Below are 23,960 nucleotides of genomic sequence, written 5' to 3'. Positions count from 1 at the left end.
GGAAGTGGGGGTGAGGCGTATTTGGGGCCGCGGGGAGGTGAACTGAGACAAGGGCGCTGGGATGTGGGCCCGGGCTCCGGTGGAGGAAGTGTCATTGGCCCGCACAAGAATGGGGGGATCGCGCAAAGGCGGGGGTCGTAGGTGGCGGAGCTGAACCTCCTCAGAAGTAGGACCATTGAGAAGCGGGGGAGGGCGGCCTCGGTGGTGCGAGACGACCTTGCCAACACCGTGGAGACGCGAAGGGACAATCTTCCCCAGGCCCCAAGGCTAGAGGTGTTGGGAGACATCAGGCCCAGAACGTGGAGGAGAGGAGCCTTAGGGTCTGACAGAGGAAGCCAGTAGTCCGAGCTTTCTGCCCAAGGCCCTCTGCTTGGAGATGCAGGCCCAGGCCCGACTGCGTAGGCGATGAAAAACTCTGCGGGCGGGGTTCCGATTCCCGGGATCTACCCCTGTCTCACTGTACTAGCCTCTGGCCGAGCCATTCCCGTGTCTGGGTCTCAGTCTGCGCCACAATAGAGTCAGATGGAGTGATCTCGACTGGTCCTTCCTGGTTTGACAAGGACAACTTGAAGGGCTGCTTTCAAAATACCTAAGAGGAGACTGGCCTCCAGGTCTCCCGTATGTTAATCAGATCTCCTATCTTCAGACCCAGCCAGTGTTGTCCGTGTGTTCTTTTGTGGCAAAGAATCTCCTCTTTCACCACACTTACATCCATGAAATAAAGGACCTCAAATTCAAGTGTAAGTTGCTTATACTCCCTCCTTCTTCCCCCCAGGTATATGATTTCTAGGTTGGTAGAAGTCTCTACCTGGGGTAAAAGAGTACTTCAGGTACCAACTTTTAGACCCAGGCATGCTATATGACTACTGAAGTAATTTTTCAACAATTTTTGAGCCATATGTCAGCCACCATCCTAGAATCTGAAAAGACCAATGAATTAGGAGCACTTAGAGCCTCCAGGAAGACCTGGTCCAGAGATGAGAGTTGTCTCTGGAGTTTCAAAGATGATTTGAATCCCAGCTGTCTTACTTCCTAGCTGTGTGTTCTCGGGCAGTTTACTTAACCACTTTAAGCCTTAGGTTCTTTATCTATAAAATAGGAAAAATAATACCCCATACAATTGTTGTGAGGCTTAAATAACACATTTAAAATGTTTAGCATAGTCCCTGGCACATAATAAAAGCCAAATAAATGTAAGTTTTTATGAATTGCAGTGGTAGAGGTGAGTAGGCAGAAGACATAGACACATTCCAGGAGAAGCGTGAGCACTGGGTTGTAGAATACCATGGAAGGATTCAGAAAAGCAGTTGCCTTTGAGCTGGACCTTGAAATACGAGCAAAAGTTCACCAGGTGGAGAAGGGAGAAAGACATTGCATGTGGAAGAAACTGAATAAAAGCCCACAAGTGTGAGTATTGGGAAACATGAGAAGTACCCTTGCTTTGGGATTTGGGGCAGCCACTTCTCACATTCCGTGTGTTATCACCTCAATATAAAATAACAACCATGCTGGTGTGGCTCCCTTCTCGTTCCTGGCACTTTGCATCCTTCTTCCTTGCAGCTAGTCTGCACTTGGTTTCATTCCTCAAGGCTTGGCCACATCCAGCTCTTCAGTGACAACTCCCCAGCAGCTGGAGCCCTCGCTGCTCTCCACTTTTCCCAATTCCTGTAGCATTTAATTCCTTACACAATTTTGCAGTAATTATATGTTGTCCCATTATTTAATTATCTCATTTGTGTAAGTCTAGTCTCCCCAGCTCTCTCCCTCAGGGCAGGGATGGCATTTTCCCATTCTGCATCCCACATAAGGCTTGACACAAACTGTCAGCCCACAGAAGATGTTCAAACAATACCCGTTGACTTGACTGGACATCTTGTGCTGATAATGATTACAGCCAACAGACCCCAGTCACGAGATTTATTGATGTGAGTGGAAATATATTCCTTTCACATACATTGAGTGCCCTCCGTGTTGAAAGCAAGTTGAAAATTTTTGAAGAAGATAAGCTGTCTGTTCTGATATGTCAAATGGCATTCTGATGTCTCTTGTCCCTGGAAGCCTGGGAACACTAACAAACCATTTGAGTGAGGGATGCTTGGCGAGGGCAGCTGGAGTTCCCACTGACGCACCACATCACCTGGTCAGTGTTGCCCAGAGGAGTACCATCGGGGATGACAGCTTTGTTTCCTTGACTTTAGCTTTGCCTGAACTTCCAGGCCCAAACCATTAGCCATTCTCTTCTGCTCCCAAGGTTGTTCTGTGTTGCTGGCTTGTGGCCCAAAGTCAGTCTGACTCAATCTCTCTATAAGGGTATGCTGACTAACTTATACTGGGAACTTATTGCCCTGATGTCCAGTTAATCACCTTCCCTTGGTAACAGTGTGAACTCAACACAGTGAGTATTCCAGACATTTGTTGTTGCCTTCGTTTTTGTAGACATTCTTAATTTGCACTAATCAAGTGTAGAAGATCTTATTCTGCGCTGGAGAATGTCCTGAGTATATAATAATTTTTATTTAAATGGATATGGTTCCTGCCTTCACAGAGAAAATAGTCTAGCAGGGCAAACAAACTCAGCAGACAATTAAAATCCAGAATGGTCCTTTAGTTATGTATTGCAGCATAGCAAACACTCTAAAATTTAGTGGCTTAAAACAATCATTTTATTATCTCTCGTAGTTCTGTGAATTGACTGGGCTCAGCTGGGCAATTCTGCCGGTCTCACTTGGGGTCTGTCATGAGGTGGCAGTCAGATGGCAGCTGGGGCTGGGGCCCTGTGAAGGCTCAGCTAGGCCTCTTTCTTTCTCCATGTAATCCCAGGGCCTCTCCAGCTGGGGAGCTGGATTTCTTAAATAGTGGCTCAGAGCTTCTCAAAGTATGAAAGTGGAAACCGCCAGGCTTCCTCAGGCTTCGGCCTGGCCCCTCACAGTGTCACTTCTCCTACACTCCTGGCTAAAGCCATTCACAGAGTCAGTCCAGAATCAGGGTGAGAGGGGAGGACACACGGGCCCGAATACTGGGAAGCGTGGTTTTATGTGGGGGAAGTATGGGATGCTACGGGAACACCTAGGGGAGGCCCAAAACCTAGGTAGGGAAGTCAGGAAGACTTTCTGGAGGCAGTGACATCTAAGCTGATGAACCCGAATGATGAGGTCAAGGAACTTGCCAGATGAAGAAGGGAAGGGAAAACACAATTCAGGCCAGGGAAACGGCTGGTGCAAAGACTCAGGGAGGCAAAGAGAGCACAATTTAAGATCAGTGTGGCTGTAGCTAGGGCGGGTGATAGTGGAGGGCGTGGAGAGGTAAATGGGGCAAGATCATAAAATCTTACATAGCGACCACACCCCATGTCTGGACTCTGTCCTGAGGGCATGAAACATCAAAGAAGGAAGGAGGGGCATCATCAGGCCAGGGGGATCCTAAAAAGGCTCTTGGCTACTGTGTGGGGGACAGTTTGGAGAGGGTCAGGCCCCCATTTTCATCCTGTCTCTTCTAGCCAGTGACCTCACCTTGTCACTGAGAAGGCTGAGTCATCACCTCAGCACCAATATCAGTTCTTTTTGCTTTTTGTTAGTAGGAATTTGTATTATTAAAAATGCAAACTCCTTTTTACAAGTTTTTGTTTTAGTTTTAAAAAAAGCAAAAAAAAAAATTTTTTTTTTTAAAGCATGTCATAGAAAGCCTTTTATACCCTGTAGGATCTGGACCTGAGGTTGGCCAGGTGGTCAAACCGTTTTTCCCTAAGTGTGAACCATGTTAAGGAAGAGCCTGCCTGCAAAGAGCAGGGACCATGCTAGGCTCAGTGGATTCGACCTCCCACTTAAGAAAGGGTCAGTGAAAGGAGATTCTACTCTAGTAAAAAGTCAAACAATACTAAAAGGCTTATAACAAAACCCAGGAGGTGCTGGCCACACACAGCTCTCTCCCTTCTAGTCCTACTCCCTATAGGCAACCATTTTCAACTCTTGAAATTTCAGGAAGCAGCAAAGAAGAGTACAAGTTCTGGAAGGGAGACTGTGGCATCCAACCAGGTCTCCCACTTACCAGCTGGGTGACCTTGGTTAAGGGAATTCTAATCTTTTACCTTAGTTTCCTCATCTATAAGATGGGCATGAGCATTGTACCCTTCCCATGACAAAACATAAATTGCCTGGCACATGGTCAGCAAAGAGTGATGTGAAGAGGGATGGAACTTGTGAGCAGCTGGGAGCCCCGCTGTGGATGTTTAGTTGCACACTGTACAAATAAATGCAAGGCATCAATGTGAGTTAGAGGAAATGACAAGAACACAGACTCATTTGAAGAGGTCTGTCTCTTTCCTTTGTTCTAAGGCCAAACGCTGTGTGTTTGCTCTTAGTCCCATTCCCTTCCTGTCTCTTCTAGACCCTTGTCTCTATAGTTATCCTGACCCTCATGACGAGCATACATCTCTCTACTAGTTTTTTTTTTTTTCCCATGAAATATACACAGGTCTTTCCTATCTTGGGGGAAAAATTCTTTATTTGATCCTCCTGCCCTTTTCAGCAACCATTCTGTTTCGTTCTCTCTGCTGCCAGATTTCTAGGTAACACATTCTGCCTCCCATTCCTTTACGACTCCCTCACTTTTCAGCCGTCTCCCAGTTTCCATCGCTGTTCTTCTGACACAAAGACCACCTCATTAACCGCCAGTGGGCCTTGGCTCAGTCAGTCTCCTTGATCCAGAGCTCTTGACTCAGTGGGACATCCACTTCTTAACTTTCACATAACTGCCTCATCATTCCCCTTCCTTATTTCTGTCAATTGTATCATTTCCCCAAGCCGTCCAGGAATAAACCTTGAACTCCGGGTTGGCTCAACTCTGCCTTTCTCTACCTACCAGCATATTACTTTTGACTCTTATTGCAAAGATTAGAAACTCATGGAAGCTAGCTTTTGAGAAAAGTTTTATCAGGATACAGACGAGTCAGGGTGAGACAGGAGGGAAGGGGGGACACAGCCATTAAAAGAATGACACAGCAGTGAGCACCAAGATGGTCGTACATCCAACTCCCTGTAAAACTTGAGCCTCAATATACACTCACTGAAATACACTAGCATGCTAAATGGTACTCCCACAGGTGCCAGGACAGTTTTAAGGTCAAAGGGTGGGTGATGGCCCAATGTCTGGGAATCCCACCCGTTTCCCCAAAGTAGTTGGAATAATCCTCCCACTTGTTAGCATATGAAGCTACCAAGCCCATAAAAACTAGGAACACCGCACCTCTTGACCACTGCTCTCCCTTCTGAGTGAGACAGACCATACTCTGTCTATGGAGTGTCTACCTACTTTTACTTGAAACGGAGCACCTAACACCCACACCTCTTGGCCTTTCTCTTGCTTTCTGAAGTAGCCTGCTCTCTGTCTATGGGGTATTTATCTCTCTGAATAAATCTACCTTTACTCAACTGTGGCTTACTCTTGAATTCTTTCCTGTAAGAAGGCAAGGACCCATGCTTGGCAGGACATGTCCCAGGGACTCAACTGAGACCTGGGACACGGCCATCCTCTCGCCCCATATTCTTTTTCCTGCATCGGGGGGGGGGGGGGGAGGCAGCTAATAGACCCGAAAGGCAGGAGGTAGCTGAAACCCAGGAAAGACGCAGACTGTAGACTCAGGAGCCAATGAAGTGAGTCTTCACTCTCTAGCTTTCTTCCTGGATTTCTCGTGATCTGCACCCCAAAGGTGTCAGACACTCCCACAGCCAGCTAGTCACCAGGTCCTGTAAAAATGGCCATCTTTTGCGTCAGGCCCTTGAATCTGTCTCCTCTCCAGTTTCCCTTATATTGCATCTCCCGAGTTTGTTTACCTCCTGATCACTCTGTCTCTGCCAATGCTTATTCCTCCTGACGCTGAGTACAGCTTTCCTGCGTCCCAGTGCTCTGTCTGTCGCTCTTCTCTTGACCTCTCTTCTGGGTTGCTGGCCCCTAAACGGGAGTAGAGTGGTTAAGAGCTTGGATTCTGGGATCCCAACAGCCCAGGCTTCAATCCCCCACCACCTTCTAGTTGAGTGAACTTGGGAAGGTTACTTGAATTTTTTTGAGCCTCAATTCCTCATCTGCGAAATGGGGATAATCCTGTTCCCTTCCTGACAGGGCTGATGTGAAGATTCACTGAGCAACTACACACAAAGTGCTGAGTTAGCACAGCTCCCAGCACACAGAAAGGACTTGATAAACGGCAGCAATTATTAGCCTTACCCTTGTTGTCTTTCCTGAGTTCCAGTCTCACATCACCTGCTACTCTTTTCCATTAGATGTCCTGCTGTGAGCTCAGATCCACCTGTCAGAATGTTCCAGATACTGCTGGAAGACGCAGCTTTCTGAGAGCTGGAGGGTCGGGGGACCTGAAAAAGAGGGGTGGTCTCATCAAATCCTTTCAGGAACCCCGACCTAACCTCAGTCAGGTCTCATCAGGGAAGACTGAAGAACAGTTCCCCTGTCAGCCTCCAAATGCTTTGCTGGCTGACTCTTAGAATCCGGGAGAGCGAGCCGGGCGGCCCTTAAGAGAGCTAATGAAGGATGTGAATCCAACCTTTAAAAAAAAAAAAAAAAGCCCTGGGGGAGGTGAGAGGAGATGTAGCAGGATCAGTGGAGCTTGGAGATGGGTGTGAAAGGTGAGAGCAGCACCCTCGGGGTGCTGAGCCAGCTTAGGCTGGGGCCTCCCTCCAGTGCCAGGGTTTGACAGCACAAAGCCAGAGGTGCTCCTGTTTTTAGCTGCGCTGATGCAGGTCCCCTTTGCCACCCTGTGAACATTCTTCACTAAGCTCATGTGTGGAGCATGGTGCACGGCTTTCGCCTGCCCCTTGGCCCTGCATTCCCACCTCCCTCTCTTCAGCCGGGTGGCGGCCTCCCTACTGGCAGGAACGTGGTGAGGGGCAGTGGCCCCTTCTCACCCAGAGCAGAATGGGGGTCGTGGGCGGGCGGGGCGGGGTGGGGGTGGGGGGTAACCTCACAGTCATTTGTTCCGAGGCAGAGGGGCCCAAGTAGTTAAGAGCACTGGCTCTGAAGCAGAATGTGCCCCTGTTTGAATGCCTCTTGTGCCATGGCTATCTCTGAGACCCTAGGCAGGTTGTTTAACCTCTTTATGCTCATCTGTGCAATAAGGATGATAACAGGTCTACCAAATAGTTGTGAGTTTTAGTAAGATAATGCAGGGAAAGCATGAAACTTAATCCACCTATACCACCTGGAACCAAGGGCTCTGCCCTTGTAGGAACAGCCATCCCCATTCCCCACACATACCCTGTCTGCTGTCTTCACCCTGATCTGTGTCCTTGGTCCCCAACATGGGACCTGGCACATAGATTAGATTAATAAAGATGTTTATTGTTGGAAGGAACTGGTAAAACAATATAGAAAATTCAAGATTCTCTCTGGTCTCAGAGTCCCACCATTTCACCACAAATAGAGGGCCTAGGCCAGTCACTGTCCTGGGGACTGGGGATATCACAGTGAATGCAACAGGATGGGCTCCTGGCCTCATGGAGTGAACTGTCCAAGAAGTGGTGGACATTAAACATATAACAAATCTGATAATACAACTGGGAGCATTGCTAGTAAGAAGCCAAGGTTGCTATGAGAGCATAGAGCAGAGACTACATTTGGGTGAGGGGAGAATCAAGGATAGACTACTGGATGATGTGACAGGTAGACTGAGTCCTGGAGAAAGGGCAGCCTGGGTTAAAGTGGAAGGTGGGAAATATACTTCCAGGTGAGGAACCTGAGGTGGAAGGGAGCTAAGCTGCTTGGTGGAAGACAAGGTGAATGAGGCTGAAGCCCACTGATAGAGGAGGTCAGTGGCTTCTCCAAGGCCACAGAACTCAGAGCATGGGTTATGCAGAGCCTTATAGACTATGATGAGAATTTGAGCCTTTATCCTGATAATAGCTAACATTTATTCAATTTTATGTAGAGTTGCACTGGGCTGAGTACTTTGTTTTCTCATTTACTTCCCACAATCCCCCAGAAGGCGGGTGCTATTAATCCCATTTTACAGATGAGGAAACCCCGGCTCAGGGGGGTTAACTTGCTCGAGGTCACTGTGGCTCGAGCTGGGATTTGAACTCAGTTGGCTGTGGCAGAGCTGGGATTTGAACTCAGACATCAGGATCCGAATGCCTACCCTCTTAATCCCTGCGTGGCCCAGCCTAAGAGTTAAATGCAGTCTTCGATCCGTGCTGCGTGTTCCTCGAGTCTTAGGTTCCAGTTTCGCCGCACGTCCCCAGTCCTCCTCCACGGAATTGGGAGAACCCACGCAGAGGTTCGCTCTGGCGAGACGAGCTCCCTGGCGGCTGGCGGGACTGCGGGCGGTGGCGGCCACCCAACCGCCCCCGGGCGGGCCTCCACCCACGTGACGGGCCGGGGAGCGGCCGAGCGCGGCCGCAGTGCGGTGGGCGCTGCTGTGCCCGCTCGCGCTGCGGCGGCAGCTGTGAGATTCTGACGTTCCGGACCCCAGAGAGCCGCGGGGTGGGGAAGGAGGGGCGCCCCTCTGCGTCCGGCAGGGGGCTCCCTCTCCCCGCGATCCCGGGGCCCCCGCAGCCCGGATCACGGTTCCTACATCCTTGAGGGGGAAAACAGCGTTCACTTCTGACTAAAAATGACTGTTTTTTAAAAGGGCTTCATTCTTTCTCTCTGTCCTCTCTCAGGGCCAGAAAGAGACGGAAAGCGACACAGAGAATCCATTCCAAACGAGCAGCCAAGAGGAGCCGCGGCAGCTCCCAGATGTTGATGTTTTGTTTTTTGACATAAATCTTTGCACTCATTTGGGAGTTTTCATTGATTCATGTTTCCATCTGCTGAATTTCCTTTTATTTATTTAATATGGCTTTTTGAGAAAATCTTGCCCCCGAGATCCAGAGGAGCATGAACTGTGGCAACCGCTGCACCCCTCCCCCCTCCTCCAAACCCTGGCTGCTGGGGGCAGGGACGGAGTGGCACCCTGCAGAGAGGGTGCTGCATGGCCTCTTTCGGGGGGGGGGGGCAAACGCCCTAGACCGATGTTAACGTGGCTGTTCCCCCGCATGGTGCCAGCCTGAGGCTGTAAAGCCGAGAAAAACGGCAAGAGAGACTCACAGTGAGTCTGTGTTCCTTCTCCTTCCTGCCCACTCACGACAGCTCTCTCCCTTCCCGCTGGAACACTTACTCTAGCTCTAACAGTGGAGATCCGCATTAAACGTGTTAGATTACTTCCTCCCCCGACGCCTCCTGCACACCCCACCCCAGGAGTGATTCTTAATAATTTCGAGCTTCAGCTCTGAGTCAGACTGCCTGGGTTTGAATCCTGACTCTACTTTGAGTAGTAACTTCGCTGAGCCCCAGATTCCTCCTCTGTAAAATGGGGATAATTATTATTTCCTTCTCAGATACAAGTACATTTTACAGATGAGAAACTGAGGCTGAGGGTAGTTAGATTTGCCCAGCTAGGGCAGAGCCAGGACACACTGTGACATCTTTCTGATCCTCACCCTTTTCACCCCCAACTCTTGTCCAGCAGGTCCTCCAGTTTTCCCAGGATAGGCCATCTGTGGCAGAAAGCGGCACCCTCTTTTCCATGAGGCGGAAGAAAAGACCAGATGTTAGTGGTTCAGGATGTCTGACACCTTAGAACAATATCCATTTAACCTTAGAACACAGGCCCAGATTTGGAAAGGAACTAGAGGTCATCTCATCTGGTCTCCTACATAATCCAGGCAGACTTCCCCAACAGATACAGAAAACGCTCCTCCTGACAGTCCAGTCGCTTCTATTTGAGGATGCCCCTAGGTATCAGGAGACCCACAGAACACTGAAGGGGACCATTTGAATAGAAGAAACCATGATTTCCACAGAGCAAGCCCCTTAAGACCCATCGTTGCTAAGGCTCAAGGCTGTATGTCCAGTCCTGAGATGGAAGGGAGGGGTTACTCAAAGTGTGAGGTTCTTCCATAGCACGTCCTTTGTGAAGCACACACTGAACGCACATTCCTTCCCATCCAGTCCAAGCTTCTCTGCATGTGCTACGTAGGACTCTCCCTGCAGGGTAGGACATGGCTACATATCTGGACTCTTATGATTTGGTTCTAATCTCACTCCGTAGGTGCACGTGCCCTTAACTCTTCATCCACACAGGCTGTTTTCTGGAACTCCTATGTATGGTAAGCAGACATGATGTCTCTGCATGTGCTCCATGCCTTACAGGAATAAGCCCTCAAAATATGATTATTATAAAGAGTCAGATGGTATAGGAGGGCACTTCTATCCCCTTTGCCCAACAACTACCTAGAACAAAACTATTGCCTTCTTCCTGAGCTAAAACCTACTCATTGGTTACATAATGTGTCCTTGAGGTTGCCATGAGATAGAAAAGAAGGGGAAAGTTACTAAACAAAGTAAGCAGGGAAGAAACAATTCCAGAAATGAGAGGGGGGAAGCAATACACTGCAGTGAGATGGCCAATTGTCTACCAAAATCCATCTTCCCCATCGTCCACAATCATAGAATTGAGCTGGGATGTGACTGTCCAGTCAGGGTCTACATTTTCCACCGTCCATCACAGCTAGGCATGGCCAGGTGACTAAGAAGGGATATGGACCACTTCCAGGCCAAGTTCATAAAAACTTACACATACGTAAAACCTTGCACATAATTTCACTCTCTCACCAGCTGGAACTCAAACATGGCACCAATCTGGCCTCAACCACGCACCCCATGACAAAGTCCCAGAGTAACTTTGATTTCTTAATGGCTGTGTGGAACAGAAGCGTCTCCTGATCTGAAACAGTCCGTTCAGATCGTGATACAAGAGAGAAATACACATTTATATTTTTAAGCTTCCTAGTTTCAGAAGTTGAGCATACCTTAATTAAAGTAGAGGGTGGGTAGTGAGTTGGTTAAAAGCCTGGGCTGCAAAGTCAGATTGACTTGGTATTAATCATAGCTACAGCCCCTTGGAGCTGGTGATCCTGAGCTACTGATGAACATCCCCAAGCCTCAGTTCCCTCAACAATAAAAAGAGAGGGGTAAATATAATTCTTAACACAACCACTTTGAAAAACAGTCTTTGGTGGGGGAGGATATAGCTCAAGTAGTAAAGCACATGCTTAGCACGCATGAGGTCCTGGGTTCAATCCCCAGTACCTCCTCTAAAGAACAAATAAATAAATAAACCTAATTACCTCCCCTCCACTGAAAAAAAAATTAAAGAATAAAGTTTGAGCTTTAGAAAAAAAAAAGAAAAACAATCTTTGGGCTTGTCCATTAAAACTCAAGCTATTCATAGTCTATGATGCAGAAATTCCATTATTAATTATATACCCTAGAGAATGATGGACCCATGGACAACAGAATTCATGTGCAAGAATGTTTGTGATGTCCGAAAAGGGAAAACAACCCAATGACCAACTATAATGAATGGAAATATAAATTGTGGTATTTCATACAGTGGAATATATAGCAATGAATATCAAGTAATTTCAGATACACTAAACAACGTAAGTGAACTCCACATAAATTCATTATTTTTAAAAAACCTCAAAAGAATATACATTGTATTATTCCATTCATTTATAGTGTAAAAATAGACAAAACTAAATGATATGATTTAGGAATGCATACATGGGTAATAAAAGAAGAGCAAGGAAATGTTTATCACAGATGTATGTAATAATAGTAGATAGTACATTAATACTATAATGTAAATTATAATTATATTAATACATTATAGGGGACGAGTACGTGTTAAACAGTTCGCTTACATGTTTCAGACATCTTCTGTTTATCTGTTATATTTCACAATTAAGGCATCACATACCGGTAGGGTTGTGTGAGAACTGAATAGGGTGACGCACGACAGAGCTGGAAAACTTCACCCTCCCCCTCAGAGAAGACACAGAGGGAAGCCTGGATGGGAGGGATAAGAACAGTGAGGAGAAAATTGCATTTTGCCGGCTTTATATGAGAGGTCCAGCCGTGAGGCTCCAGCCAGTTCCTGGGATGTCTCACCTACACCCTCTTGGCTGCATCATGCTTCCTGCAGTGTGGTTGAGGCCTCAGAAGTCAGCACAGGCGACAGTAGGATGGCCCAGGCCCAGCTCAGTGACAAGAAGGGAAGCCATCCTGCTGACTGTGTGTTCTCAGGCACCGTGGAAGCGGCCAAGAGCAAGAGCAGTCGCCCAGCCAAAAGGCGCTGGGATCGGCCAGGAGGCCAGGAAAACCTGGCAGCATCTTCCAGCCAGGAGATGCCAACAGAGGTATGTACCTCTGGATGCCACGTCTAAGGGTCTTGGAATCAAAGCTGCTGTGCCTGGTACTGGGGACTGAACTCAGGACCTTGTGCATGCTAAGTACACACTGCCATTCGAGCTATACCCTCCCTGTTTTTTTTTTTAATCGGAGTAAAATTTATATAACATACAATGAGTCATTTAGAAGTATATATTCCAGTGGCATTTAGTACATTAACAAAGTTGTATAATCATAACCTCTACCTAGTTCTAAAACATTTTCATCATCCCCCCAAAAAACCATACCCATCAAGCAGTTAATCCCCGTGCTCCCCTCCCCCATCTTTTGGCAACCACTAACCTACTTTCTGTCTCCATGGATTTACCTGTCTTGGATATTTCATACAAATGAAATGATACATTGTATGACATTTTGTTTCTGCTTTCTTTGGCTTATGTTTCTGAGGTTCATCTATGTTGTAGCATATGTCAGTACTTCCTCTCTTCTTACTGCTGAATAAAAATATTCCATTATATGGATATACCATATTTTGTTTATCCATTCATCCATTGATGGACATTTGGGTTGTTTCCACCTTTCGGCTATTGTGAATATTGCTGCCATGAACATTCATGTCCAAGTATTTGTTTGAGTACCTGTCTGCAATTCTCTTGTGTGTATACCTAGGAGTGAAATCGCTGGGTCGTATGCTAATTCTATGTTTAGCTTTTTAAGAAACCACCAAACTGTTTACCACAGTGCTCCATCATTTTACATGCCCACTGGAAATGTACAAGGGCTCCAAGGTCATCACATCCTTGCCAACACTTGTTGTGTAATTTTTGTTTGTTTGACTATAGTCATCTTAGTGGGTTTAAAGTGAAATCTCATTGTGGTTTTGATTCCATTTCCCTAATGCTAATGATGTTGAGCATCTTTTCATGTACTTATTGGCCTCTTGTATAATCTTTTTTAGAGAAATGTCTATTCAAGTCCTTTGCCCATTTTTAAATTGGGTTATTTGTCTTTTTGTCATTAAGCTGTAAGAATTCTTTATATATTCTGGATACTAGAGCCTTACTGCATATATGACTTGCAAGGTGTCTTTTCACTTTCTTGTTGGTGTCCTTTGATACACCAAATTTTTTAATTTTAATGATGCCCAATATATCAATTTTTTTCTTTTGTTACTTGTGCTTTTGTTGTCACATTTAAGAAACCATTGCCAAATTCAGGTCATGAAGTTATGTTTTCTGCTAAGAATGTGATAGTTTTAGCTCTTATATTTAGGCCTTTTATCCATATTGAGTTAATTTTTGTGTACAGTGTAAGGTAGGAATCCAACTTCTCTTCCTCTTCCTCTTCCGTCTTCTACTTGCACTGGATTCCAGTTGTCCCTGTACTAATTGTTGAAGATATTAATCTTTCGCCACTGAATAGTTTTGGCACCCTCATTGAAAATCAATTGACCACAGATGTATGAGTTTATTTCTGAACTCCCAATTCCACTCCACTGATCTGTATGTCTACACTTACATCAGTATCACACTATTTTGATTACTATAGCTTTGTGGTAAGCTTTGAAATGTGAATCCTCCAACTTTGTTCTTCTTTTTCAAGACTGTTTTGGCCATTCAGGGTCCCTTATAATTCCATATGAAGTTTAGGATCAGCTTTTCTATTTCTTTACCGAGTCAAAAACTCAGAAGGTGGGGTCCAGGAATCTGCTATCTAAAAATGTTTTTAATTGTGGTAAAGTATATATAGCATAAACTTTACCGTCTTAGCCATCTTAAATGTACAGTTCAATAGTGTTAGTATATTCACATTGTTGAGCAATCAATCTCCAGAATTTTTTCATCTTGCAAAACAAACTATACACATTAAAACACAACTCCCAGGTTTCCTCTCCTCCCAGCCCCTAGAAACCCCATTCTATTTTCTGTCTGTATAAATCTGCCTACCCTAAATACCTCATATAAGTGGAATCACGCAGTATGCATTGTTTTGTCACTGGCTTATTTCACTTAGCATAATGTCCTTGAGTTTCATCCATGTTGTAGCATGCGTCAAAATTTCCTTCCTGTTTAAGGCTGAATAATATTCCATTGTACGTATAATACCACATTTTGTTTAGTCATTCATCCATCAATGAACATTTGGGTTGCTTCCACCTTTTGTCTATTGTGAATAGTGCTGCTATGAACATGGGTGTACAAATATCTCTCTGAGACCCTGTTTTTGATTCTCTTGGGATTACACCCAGAAATGGAATCGGTGGAATATGGTAATTCTATTTTCAATTTTTTGAGGAACTGCCATACTATTTTCCAAAATGTCTACATCATTTTACATTCCTACCAACAGTGCACAAGCGTGCCAATTTCTCCACGTCTTAACTAACACTTGTTATTTTCTATTTTGTTTTTTGCTTTTGGATAGTATCAGGTGATGCCTCGTGGTTTTAAGTTGCATAGGAATCTGCTTTTTAAGTAAACTTTATATTTTGGAATAATCTTAGATTTATAGAAAAGTTGCAAAGATAGTACAGAGTTCCTCTTTATCTCTCATTCAGTTTCAGTTTCCCATAACGTTTCATCTTACATTACCATGGTACTTTGTCAAAACTGGGAACCTGCTTTGCAATAAGAACACACTGACATACACTGTGACTCTTACATGCAGTAAAGTTTAAGAGCCATAGATCTAGGGGTCAGGAATGTCCTTTCAGGGAAATACATCTCAGCTGTTACTTGACAGATGAATATAAGTGAGTAAAGGGAATGGGGTGTGATCCAGGCAGAGGGAACAAATTATGCCAAAGCCTGCGGGTAATAAAGAACTTGGAGCATTTGAGGATAATCATAACAGCAATAATAGTAATTTATTGACTCTTACCATATGCCAAGCACTGGTAAGCACTTTAGAACATTATTTTACTTAATTTTTCACAACAATCCTATAAAGAGGGAAATGTTATCATCTCCATTTTATAGATGAGACAACTGAGACTTGAAGGGAAGAAGCAGCTTGCCCAAGGCCACCCAGCTGTAAAGTGGCAAAAGCAGAATCTGAACTCAGATCTTTCTTTTCCAATTCCTTCTCTCCCACTAGGCCCCAGTAAAGCTTAATCATCGGCTTGCAGCAAGAAGGCATTGAACATGTGCCTTTCCCTCCCCCTGGTTTACTCTTCCCACTCTCTTCCCCAGGCTACTCATCCTTCAGGGCTCAGAGTGGCCTTTCCATTCCACAGCTGTTCCTCACTGTTATTCTGTCGTTGAACTAATGGTTGAATGAATGAATGAATAGAAATAAGTAGCATTAGCAACAAGGTGCGCTTAGATACTTACTCATGTGCTTATCTGTTTAATGCTTCTCTCTCCTGCTATACTATCAACCCGTGAAGGCAAGGATCCAGACTGTTTGGTTCACCTAGTACCAGTAGGTGCTTACTAAGCATTTATTGAATAAATAAAGGAAAATAGGAACTCAGTAAACATTGTTGGCATGTTGAATGAGTGATTCTTATTTTTGAGAAAGAAGAAAATCAAACGGGTTGTCGGATGTCATGTAAGATACTAACCACAGGTTCCATTTCTCTCCAGCAAAAGCCTCAACCTCACTCCTCCAACCATCACACCCTTTAGTGCCAGCAGTTTTGATTTTTCAAAGAGATACAGAAGAGACCTTGGTCTGACCTAAGAAACATCTCCTTCACTGTTGGGAAGTTCAAGTCCTAAGATGGGGGTGGGGAGTCTCTATTCAAGAATATCATCAAGAGGAAAATTGAACATCGTCTTAACAGCCTCAGAAAGTCAACTGTCTGCACGGAGGGAAGAGGGCAAGTGACCTCTCCGGCCCTTTTCCCACTGTGGGATTCTGCTTTCCAGCATGGCAGCAGAGAGTGGCAGAGGGACCACGCTGCAAGTGAAGGCATATTTGCTCCTCACCTCCCCTGGCTCTCCCAGTGTTAAATTAGCTTTATGTCAATACCACACCCGCAGCTGGGCTGAATTATTGAAGCTCATTCACTGCAGTGGGCCCAGGTTCCACTTGCTTTATGGAATGGAGGTAAATGTGAGCCTATTAGTTCTGTTTGCCTTGTTGTGGTCAGTACATTTTCAGTCTGTTGTTAATATGCAGGGACTCAGCCCTGACCAGCAGATAATCCCAGTCTCTGCATCTCACAAGATAGCGAAGACAGGCATAGTGGGAGGGGAGGCACACACAAACATGTCCACTGGCCCCAAACTCATAGGGGCTCTTAGCTATCACATTTGACACTTTTGTGTCCCCAAACACCTATTCACATACACATAAGCACTTACAGTCAACATTCCTACGCACATAGATGCATACATATATTCAAAGCTTCTGTAAAGGTATACTCACTCACCGAGGGCTCCCGAACAAAATAATGGAGGATGCCGATGTTTTAAATAAGGATTTTCTAAAAGACTGTGCAAATTTTAAAGCCTCTCCTCCTCCCCCACCTTCAACACCAATGCGTCACTAGCATGGCCGCCTAGTTCGCCCCTGACATTTGGCAGAGAGGGATGATCTGGGATGTCCAAGGTGAAGGATAGGGGAATCCAACTGCTGTGGGCTCCTATGTGCATGTGGGGGAGCAGTTTTCCTTCTCTGTTCTCCTGTAGTTCCCCCATGAACTGGCATACACTGGATTTAAAGATATGTTTCTGCTGCTTGGCCCCAGTGTCAAAATTATTAGTTATAGCTCTGCATTTATCTATACATACTTGTGCTGGTGTTCACAGTCACAAACACACATTTACATTCCTACACACCCACACACACCACATACCCAGAGATAGTCCTCCTGATCACATGGTTTGGTTTGAATGCTAGTGAGAAGGCCTCCTGACCCTATCAATGGGTCACAACTGGTCACATGCCTCTCAAAAATCCCACCATTAGATATTTACCCCTTTGGGAGTCCCCAGTTAAGAATCAAATACCTCTGGTCAAGGCAACACACCATAAAGTTATCATCTAACACTTTGCCAGGAACTCACTCTACCCAGGGCACTTCCCGTCCTTGGCTGGCTGACTCTTCCTCATTCTTCAGGTCTAATCTGGCCTTTCCTGCCCATAGCCTCTTCCCCTAGACTAACAAGGGAGGTTAAGTTCTGCCATTATCCACTCTTATTACTCTCTGTCATTTTCCTTAGATGCATCTATTAGAACTGTAACTAAATGACTCTTGGTGTCATTATATTTGTATAGTTTGTGGCTGCAGTAGACTGAGAGCTCCACTTGGTTAAGGGCTGCCCTTCCCTCTGTTCCTCACTGTAGCCCCAGTGCTAACATAGTGCCTGGTACATAGTAGATGGTCAATAAAATTTAAATGAAGTTGGAGAGTTTGAGGAAAGGAGAGCAAAGAAGGAGAAAAGGGGGCACAAAATGTCAGAGCAGATGGTTCCAAACTTTTTTGATCTTGGACCTCTGAAAATCCCTAATCTCACCTTTCCTCACCTGCCAGAGGGACATCATGTCTCCTTCCCTGGGGTATGTTAAGATGCCTAATAGAACCACACAGGGACAACACTATGATTCAAAGGGACAGAGACCTCTCAGCTGGAAGAAACAGGCTTGAGGGGCATCCTGGCCTGGCCTGGCTCCCCACTTTTCCAAAATGTGACTAAGAGCTCATACTCCTTGCTCATAGTGCAAGTCTTGTGTGAGGAACCCCCTCTTCTAGATGTTTCCCTGTAATTAAGATGGAAAATGTTTGTTGCTGAGAACATACGGTATTGATAGTAATAACAAACTAACAGTGAACATTTACTGAAAGCTCACTATATTCCAAGAATGGAACCAAGCACTTTATATGTGGTTATACATAATTATTTCAATTAATTCTCCAACTGTCTTATGAGGTAAGTAGATATTATTCCCATTTTACAGATGGGGAACAAGATCAGATAAATTAAGTCATTGGACCAAGGTCACACTAGCACCTAACTAGGCAGCAGTTGAATCAGGACAGGATTCTGGAGGCCAAGCTTTGACCCACTGGGATATACTACCTTCTATTTTAAGCCCATGAGGAGATGCCAGCCCACCTTTTATCCCTAGACTTTCATATTCACTCCGCAGATATAAACTGATTCCATTTATGAACACGGGATTTATTGGGGATCTCAGAAACTGCCATGATTTCCTTGTCCTAGAAGCACCTAGACCTGGCTCCTGATTCCTAGAATCAGAGAAGAGAAGAGATGCCAAAACATCTGGAATTGCAGGAGGAAGCCAAAACAGACCGCTGGAAGGTGTCAGTTTCTGGATGTTCCTCAGCAAAACACTCCTGGGCTCAGGCCCTCCTGCTTGAGAAGAGAGGCCCATTTTAGCCTCCCCTCTGGACCTCTCTTCTCCCAGTGGTGATCCCGAGAGCTCATTTTAGAATGATGGTCTGAGGCAGCTGACAGGTGAGCCACAGAGGGCCACATAAACTAAAACCAGTTAGTGAGGGGGAGGATCTGCCACTGGGCATGGACCCTGTTCTTTTGGGGCCAGACCCAGGGCCCTGGATTATTGTGTACAGCCCATTCCAGGAAGTGAGAACTATAGTGGACATTGGGTCATGGTCTCTTCTTTCCCCACCTCTCCCTAGTACATGGACTTCAGCTTTATTCCTCCAGTGATTAGCAGGGCCTGAGCTCCATAGCTACAAATTAGGTCTGGAGTCAGTTTAAGACCGCTAATGTCCCAGACCTCACGTGGCTGAAATTTGGGCTGTCGCAGACACTTTCTGGCTCATCCTTTCAACCCTCATTGATCCTGGTATTCTGCTCCTCTGGTCTGTGAACTCCTAAAGGGCAGGGTCCAAATTAGTGTTGAATATGGTCAGTTGGCATGCGTCCTCTAATCCGACTTTCTTCTCCTGTGTTACAGAGCCTAGAAAGCTAGAATACATTTCCCCGACTCCCTTACAATTAAGTGCACTTGTGTGACTGGAAGGCAGAAAAGTGAAAGAGGACTTCTTTCTGCTCTTTTTGGCTTTCTGCTGGCAAGCAGTATCCTGGAGACATGGAGTTCTCCTGTAACAGTCATTCCAGCTTCCTGGTCTCTTTTTCCTAATTCCTAGATGGCAAAGCTTTGGCAGTGTGTTCTTTAATTCAGTAGTTCCAATGGTGGCTTCAGGTCGCATCTTTCTGATCACGGCATACATACCTCTCCAGGTATTAGCTGTTTTAGGAGTCCATTCCACAAGTCTTTTTAATATTTTTGTAAGCTCTCAATTCCCTGTGTTAAATGCCCTTCAGTTTAAAATACCTAGAGTAGTTTCTGTTTCCTCACTGAACTAAGACCTCAAACAGCTGTGAAATGACTTCTTGGAGAAACGAGGGGAGGTGGGGAGTCAGTATAGTAAAAGGTAGGAAGCCAGTTAAGCAGAGACAAATATATATTATCATAAATCAGCTTCTCTTACTGACAATCAGTAGGCTTTCTCATTTGGAGTAAAACAGACATAGAGGCAGGGGCAGAGCAGGTAGGTAAGTAGGCAAAGAAAGAGACATATTTCAAGGATTGCAAAGCTAATGCACAGGGGATATACAGTCAAATAAGTATACAGTTCAAATGTGGCAGTCAGAAGTCTGCTACAGATCCACCATTAAATACAGATTAATGTGTGTGACCCATAGACACATATATACACACACACACCCATGGTATGACTCAGGATTTTCTCTCCTGGTTGGAGAACTCAACCCCTTTATTCACTATAATGGCCCCAAATGGGATGAAGAATGATATAGAAGGTAAAAGATGTGTGTCTGTTAGGAGGATAAGAATCAAGGTGAAGTGATAAGACTGCAGAGAAAGAAGTAAAAATGAAGTAGGAATAATGAAGGAAGAGCTGAAAGTATGTGGGAAGGTATAATGGGAGTGAATTTAAATTGAAAGGAGGCGAATAAAGGGATGTTTGAAGGTAGATAAGCAAGAAAACCAACCTCCTCACTCCTGAATAACTTAAATTCTATTGCACAGTGCCTGGAAAATAGTAGGCATTAGAGATACATTCACTGAACTAAAGAACAAATTTAGGAAGGACAGGGAGGCAGGATCACACAGGATGGGGTTTGTATGTCCTAATGACCACTAACATTTACCAAATTTTACCATGAGCTAGGTACTCTGCTAAACACTTTATATGCATTATCATTTTAAATCCACACAAGCTCTCTATGAGACAATTGCTAAATTATCCCCATTGAATAGATGAAGAAACTAAAGCTCAGTTTATGTAACTCATCCAAGATCACACAGATAGTTAAGTGGCAGAGTTAGGATTTGAATTGAATTATCTAATTTCAAAACCAGTGTTTCTCACCACCACACTGTATGTATTTTTCTTTGTGTCGAGGGTAAGTCCATGCCCCCTTCCCATAAGTTTAGGGGGGACCCTCAGGGACATGTTCCCAGGCCTGGCCTATCAAATAGGAGAGGGCTAGCAGAGGAGGGATGGGGCAAGCAGCTGGGGCCAGGCTAGGCTCCCTATCTGGGGAGGGACCATATTAAAGCCTCATCTTCAACAACATGCAGAAAAACAATTTGAAACTTAATCATCTCCCAGAATTATGATCCCTCCCCACAGCAGGGAGCACATTAGCAGAGCTGGGAAATAATAATTCAGCAGCCCCCAACCCAGCAGGGAGAGAAAGAAAGGAGGAGGGAGAAGAGAGTGAGGAAAACAGAAACAGAGGTACAGGAAGGGAAGAGGTGGGGGCAGGGAGAGGCAGGGCTTGACCTCTCCCAGTTTTTTCCTTGACTCTGGTCAGAGACAGAATTCCCGGGGAGTGGCCTGGTGGCACCTGACCCTTCAATTCTGCTCAGATAGGGCAGGGGTCAAGTTGCTCCTTGGGTCAGTTCTCAGCATCCATGGATCCTCATGTCCAGAGCTGCACCATGCCCACACAGCCAGGTATGGTTTGCAATGTTTCCTCCTGGGTGGAGGAGAGCTCCCGAGCCCCTCGCCAGCTTAGGCTGGCCCTCAGCACCCTCTTGTCTGATGGCACCTAGGTGAATCACTGGTCCGTCAGGACCCGAGGTGCTGGACAGCTCCCAGCCCCAGAAAAGTTTCTCCGTAGTGAGCGGGATGGGTGAGGCGAGGCTTCCCCTGCACCGCGACAGTCCCCACCCTCAGGAGAAGCGCGAAGGCTGCCGGGAGCTAGCGGGGGAAAGGGCTCAGGGTCGTGAAGGGGTCCAGATGGAGATCTGGTGGGGACCTGGAGACTGGAGCCCTGGGGGCAACTTCTCCAGACGCATTCCTTCCTTCTGAGTCGAGACCCCCCAGTGCCCCCACCACCCTCCGCCAGGGACAATGGTGCCTTCAGCCCCCAGAGATGAATGGGGCCTTTGAGAGCCGCACGCCACGGGGTCAGCAGCGGCCACCGGGTCCCGGGGCTGCCCAGCCTCCAGAGCACGGAGCCACTGGTCTGGGGCGAGTGCCTAGCTCTTGGGGGAGGGGAGGTATTCCATGGTCCTTGTCTTAGACTAAGACCGGTGGCTCCTGGGAAAGAGATTCATCCAAGATTAAGCAGTAAAGAAGGATTTTAGGGGCCTGGGTGGGGAGGGAGGAACCCTTTTCTCCGTGCCAGGGGAGGGGACAGTCTTGTGCCCTCTCCTCAGGAGTTAGCAGAGTAAGCTGTGTCGGGGCAGAACCTATCAAGCTTTTGTTACGTCCTCTCTCCCCTCTCCAAATCAAGGTCCCATACTCCCTTTGGATGGGGCAGCTTCCTTCTTCTCTCAGCGCCCAGGTCCCTTCTTCTGGGGCTACCTCTGAGGTCTGGTCCCTCCTCCCTACTCCTCCTGTCTCCCCTCCCCTTCTTGCACTGCACAGACTACCCGGTTTCTATGGAAACAGGTCCAGGAAGGCTCTGCCAGGAGGCCAAGGCCACTACTGCTCTTGGGGAGGAGAAGGGTGGAGGAATTGAAAGTAAGGAGCCAAAGGTGAGTTCTAGCTACTTCTAGGGACTGTTGGGAGTGAGATTTTCACTGTTGGGGAGGCATCAAGAAGAGGAGCCAGGGATATATTTTCATGATGTATTCGAGGCAGAGTTGAAGAGCTCCTTCTTGTTCCTCCAGTTCTTAGCGCTTCAGAAATCTAGACAAGCCCCCACAGAAGGGAAATCAGTGGGTGAAGAAGGAAGGGAGACAGGCAGTACCTTTTCACATAAGGCTCTATTGTTGTGATTTTTGGGGGGGGGGGGGGAGCAGGGTGGGTAGGTAATTAGGCTTATTTATTTTTAGAGGAGGTAATGGGGATTGAACCCAGGACCTCATGCATGCTAAGCATGTGCTCTAGCCCTTGAGTTATACCCTCCCCCCGAGGCTCTATAGTTTTACCCCTCCTGGGGACATGCCCATTTGAGAGAAGGAGGCACTAGAAGGCTACTGGAGGGGAAATTGGGGTGGGTGTAGGTGTTCAGGGCTGTGCAGGAATTTCCCATAGGCAGCTGGAGCTAGAGGTGGCCAGAGGCCTAGCAGTGTCAGGTGCTTCTGTAGCATCTCTCCTAGCACCCACCTCCGGTAGTGGGGTGGGTCTGAAGGCTTCAGCTTCCTCCCCTCTATCCACTCTGTCAGTATGTTGGGGTATGAAAAGAAGAGATTGGAGGTGGCCAAGTAGGGGTTGGGAGGAGGGAAAGTAAAAGAAGACTATGGAAAGAGGGGTCAGGAGAGGGGTAGGTGGGGTGGTGCAGATGTTCATGGTGAGGTCAGGTAGGGAGCTTCTGAGAGGCTGGACTGTCAGGTCCTGGGAGTGAGCCCAGCCTTCACAACATCCCAATGGTCCCACCTCAAACAAAGTTGCTTCTTGAGCAGTGACCATTGGAAACCTCAGAGTCCTAGGAGAATGTATTGGGTGGGGGTTCCCTTGGGAAGGGGCCTCTCAGGTTATTAGAAGGTTCAGCAAAGCTTCCCTGGGGAAGATAGGGGAGTAAAAAGGGTCCCTTGGGAGCCTAGACATTCCTGGACCTGAGCCATCACTCTCCTTTGGCCAGAGCCCCCAGTACAGCCGTTTTGGTGTTTGCTTATTTTGGTTATTTTTTGATCAGATATTTTGGCGCTGTGCACACTGCCTCCTGTTGCCATGGCAGCCGTGACAGGGGCTGAGGCACCGTGAGAAAAATACCAAAATTAATGAGTGAGCGAAAGTGCAGCCGAGAGAAAAACAAGGTTAAAAAAAGAGTTAAAACAGTAATGAAAACAGGCTTCCCAGCTCCACAGCAAAGCAGCTGCTGAAGCCTCCCCAGAGCAGCAACCCCCGCCCAGCCTCAGGTTCCTGGCATCTCCCAGACCTCAAGGCAGAACTCACTTGCCTTCCCCCACCCAGCCAGCCAGACGCAGCAGCAGCCACTCGGGAACCGTCCCAAGTACAACAGTAGATCAGCTCCTACAGCAGATCAGCTCCCATCTCAGGTAGCATGCCTCCTAGAACTGCTTCCCAGGGAATAGCTTCTCATCGCCTAGACAACGGAGTCTGGGCTACGGGCCCCCACACAACAGTGGTCCAGCTATATCACCAGGAAATGGCCTCCCAGCTACACTTGAGCTTCAGAGCTATGGCTGCAGGCATAACAGCATCCCAGCTAGAGTCCTGCACATGATAACAGCCCAGCCACAAGCCTGGGCAACAGCACCTTAGCTATAGCCAATCCCCAGAATGCTGTCATCACAGCTATAGTTTCAGGACCAATAGCATCCGAGCTACAGTCCTA

At 46.6% G+C, this 23,960-nt stretch overlaps 2 long non-coding RNA genes across 6 annotated transcripts in view; one reads left to right on the top strand and one right to left on the bottom strand.

The window, feature by feature from the left end:
- Nucleotides 1-4: 4 nt before the first annotated feature.
- Nucleotides 5-8,782, top strand: LOC135321014 (uncharacterized). The gene is made up of 3 exons (XR_010380384.1): nucleotides 5-740; nucleotides 1,215-1,407; nucleotides 8,667-8,782. It is a non-coding gene; the product is annotated as an uncharacterized LOC135321014 (long non-coding RNA).
- LOC105090804 (uncharacterized) overlaps nucleotides 5,567-23,960 on the bottom strand; it is a 23,498-nt gene continuing 5,104 nt past the window's right edge. For 2 of the 5 annotated variants that reach the window (XR_010380386.1, XR_010380385.1), the window contains exons 2-3: nucleotides 6,220-6,365; nucleotides 5,567-5,946 (exon numbers count right to left, since the gene is read on the bottom strand). This is a non-coding gene — a long non-coding RNA (uncharacterized LOC105090804). Of the gene's footprint in view, nucleotides 5,947-6,219; nucleotides 6,366-8,143; nucleotides 8,331-9,485; nucleotides 10,177-23,960 lie in introns of those variants that run through there. The other 3 variants (XR_837307.3, XR_004135906.2, XR_010380387.1) reach the window with 3 other exon arrangements.

Source organism: Camelus dromedarius, chromosome 3 (genome assembly GCF_036321535.1).
Source record: "Camelus dromedarius isolate mCamDro1 chromosome 3, mCamDro1.pat, whole genome shotgun sequence".
NCBI lineage: Eukaryota > Metazoa > Chordata > Mammalia > Artiodactyla > Camelidae > Camelus > Camelus dromedarius.
Note: the sequence above shows the minus strand (reverse complement) of the source record. Positions and strands in the feature narration are given on the sequence as shown.